This window comes from Hydra vulgaris, chromosome 02 (genome assembly GCF_038396675.1).
Source record: "Hydra vulgaris chromosome 02, alternate assembly HydraT2T_AEP".
Taxonomy (NCBI): Eukaryota; Metazoa; Cnidaria; class Hydrozoa; order Anthoathecata; family Hydridae; genus Hydra; species Hydra vulgaris.
The window spans coordinates 63084225-63087919 of NC_088921.1; the positions used below are offsets into that span (position 1 = coordinate 63084225).

At 29.6% G+C, this 3695-nt stretch overlaps 1 long non-coding RNA gene across 1 annotated transcript; it reads right to left on the bottom strand.

Annotated features, from left to right (window-relative positions):
- Positions 1-255: 255 nt before the first annotated feature.
- Positions 256-1290, bottom strand: LOC136077098 (uncharacterized). The gene is made up of 4 exons (XR_010636821.1): positions 1095-1290; positions 703-970; positions 524-595; positions 256-362 (listed from the first exon to the last, which is right to left on the bottom strand). It is a non-coding gene; the product is annotated as an uncharacterized LOC136077098 (long non-coding RNA).
- Positions 1291-3695: the final 2405 nt, after the last annotated feature.

Sequence of the window (3695 nt, forward strand, 5' to 3'; positions counted from 1 at the left end):
TAATCATAAAACACCATATAGTTCAACTAAAAATCTACAAAAATATATCCATCTAAACAATGGGGGAGAAGGGGACACGTCCACCACGGCTCTCCTTCATTTTCTCTTCAGTAGTCCTTATATCTATCTAACTATATATAAATTCCAAGAAACCGCAACAAATAAAAATAATTTTTTTAAAAACATACTTCTTTAACAAAAAATTTAGACTATAATAATTATTTTCTTTTTTGCTTAATAATGTTTTTAACAGAATTGTGGCTTTGAAGAAAGCCTAGTTTTTGAAGCAAACAAAACTGTGACATCCATAGCTAGAAAGAGTCGATTCTTTAGTACGCAAAGGAAACCACATCCAATGATATCTAAAATAAAGTAAACCCCTAAATTAATATCGCCATAACTATTTATGATGCCTTATGTCGCGGATAATAAATAAGGATGCCTTATGGCGCGGATAATAAATAAACATATAATTGTTATTATTGCATTAATAAACATAATCAATCTCTAAATAAATATGAACCGGTTTAATCTTGATATGAAAAAGATCAACATCCATCGAAGCAATCGTGTGGTTTTCATCATGTTGCGTAACCTTGCAATGATAGATAAGATAAAATATATCAGATATATAAAATTAAAAAAAAAATTAAGGCGAACAATTAACTAATGTATAATAAATTAACATGTAACTGTTATTACTGAATTAATAAATATAATCTTGAGGTCTTTAAGATAAACATCTACAGTAGCAAGCTGCCATCATAGTTAAAACCTTGCAATAAAAGATAAATGAAATTATATTAGATATTTAGCACAATAACTGAAAAACCCATTATAAATTAGAGAAGATAAGAATGATTTCCTATCTTAAAAAAAAATTCAAAATCACTTAACTCCTGATACACAACACATTTTCCATTACCAAACAAAAAAATCGATAGAAGTAGACCCTTCAATACTTTTTAACCTGAAATATAATAGATTTGATTATAAGTTATAATGAAAAGAAAGTTATGTGTTAGCGTAACTATCTGGTAATGGCATATGCCATTTGCCTAGAGTGTACTGATTTATTGTAACTAAACACTTACATCTCTCAATCCATGCAAGCAAAAGTCTGTCTTTCTGGGTAGAAACAATGTATAGCCATCATTATGATTAACATTAATTGTCATGAGCCAGGCAATTTGCTTATGTCAAATAGTAAATGAGCTTTGGTTTCCCATAGCTCGTTGCAACCAGGTCAACCCTGGTTGTTGGATATCGGTAACAAACCGACTACCTAAAATTACATTTCTATATACATATATGTATATACATATATGTATAAATAAAAAGAAATTAAATAATAATAAATCTTTTCATTATCTTAAAAAAAGGGGAGGGTAGAGAATATGATATACATTAGGCACTGTAAAATTTATTATAAAAAACAAAGATTAACCTACTATCTGTAAATAATATCTGTTAATGCAAGTTTATAAGACATACTATTATTTAAAATATACCTTATTTAACATATACCTTATTACACATTTCTATTATGTTATCACCATATCACCACTTATTATGTCTGCAGAAAGTTGATATTTGCTCACATCATACTCAACACCATCATCATCTTCATTCTCTTTTGGTTTCCAATAAGAAACTATATATACATCACTTTTTTTCTTTTTAATGCCAACAATTCTGCTGTAATATACATCCTGGGTGTTAGTGGCATTATCGAACCACATGTGGCAAATACTTCTTCCAATAGAAGCTCCAATAAGAATTTCTTCAATATCTGAGGCCTCATTATTTTCTAGGTCAGGAAACATTTCTTTTACCTGATCAGGCATGCAATTTTTTAATATTTTTTCTACATTTCTGCGTTCTTTGTTTTCTTTTTTCTGAATTTTATCTGCTATTCGTTTTATCAATTCTAACTTCAGGTCATTATGACATTGCATATTTGTAAACCGCTTTTTTCTGGCATTAGAGATAGCCCATAATATCAACTTGTTTTGAATATCATTTGGCTTTTTGCATAGCAGTGCAGTTGTTTTACTTTTGCAAGCACGAAGTTTTGAAGAAAGAAAACAAAGAGTAGCATTTGGAGCTTTGTGCTTTGCAGCGCTAAACATACCCATAAGTTCTTCTGAATCAATGTTGTGAAGCCTAGCTGACTTAGTCTGGTCTTTAAGGTGATCATTAGAACTCATTTCAAATTGCCGCTTGTACTGCCTGTCAATGACGCTAATAACTGCATTAAGGCAGTCAGCTAATGCTTTACTCATTTCATCAGTTACTGGGCAAAAGCTGATTATTGAATCAAAAACTACATCTTCAATATCATTACCAAAGAAATCAGTTTTTCGTTTAAGTAGAGATAAAGGATTCTTGCTGCTCTCAATAAGAGTGTTCCGAACATCTTTTACTACCTGAATGCCAGATATGTAGTCAAGTCCTGTACCTGGTGCAATATAAAATTTTGTCATCCAAGGACCAGAAAGTAGCTTTCCAATTAAAGCTAAAACACACAACTCACGGATACCTAAGGTGAAAAAGTTAATTAGTAACAAAGAATAATCTTTGTTTATAATAGTCTTTACTCCCCGTTAATCTTGCAAGTGTCACTCATTGTTTGCTGAATCTGACTTATACAAATTTTGATGTTAAAATACTTACCGATTAGTTCTACAGTTACTTTATATGAATCGTTGTTAGTTGCAAATATATGCAGTACATGTCCATTTCTACAGCCAATATTTAAATGAGCTGGTATTGGAAAATTACAAGCTAAATAAGTTTTAGCTTTACCATAAAAAAGATTTGTTTTCTTGTGAGGTCCCATGATGCACTAAATTAAATTCAACAATCATAATACTACTATTTAATTGGGTCGGCTATTAATCATAATTAAATAATTTAAAAAATCGCCATTAATCTATAAAAAAAATTTTAAATATACGTATAATTTTTATATATCATATATAGCTTAAGGTGGCTATATGGTAAATTATGGGTATGGAAAAAGCTGAGAAAATGCTGTTTTATGTTTTTAATGAATTTTATGCAGAATCATCGTAAAATAGTGTTATACAATTTTAATTTTAGCATTTTAAATTTTATTTGGCAGAATTTTGCCTTTGCACTAATTTTGGTGGGTGAAAAGAGTTAGCTATCAAAAAAAAAATATATATATAACCACCTTAATTATACTTGTTAGTTTTTGTGTACATCATTTAACAATTTTAAAAAGAGAAAACCCAAATATCCTTAGTAGTAAAAGGCTATTAAAAATAAAGTTTGTATAACAGTTCTAATAAAATATATCATTATAATGAATAAAAAAATCAAAAATACTGAATTCTCCACTGTCAAAAACCGCCCCTCCCCCTAACACTATGTAACGGAAGTGGAAATACATACCTCCACTGCGCGGAACAATAGGGCATGTGGTCATGAATATTTTTTGATGAAATTTGGCAGGCACATAAAAAATAGATGTATACAGTTGCCTTAAAAATTTTAAATATGTACCAACATGCCTTCAATATTAATGCACCTCCGGTACAGAAACAAAATTTTAAAAACGAATGAAAACCACTGGTAACTGTAAAAAAAACTACAGAATTTATAACAAAAAGCAACAGTAACAATAGCAGAAACAGTTTTATAAAGTGTAACAGTAACAGTAACACTAA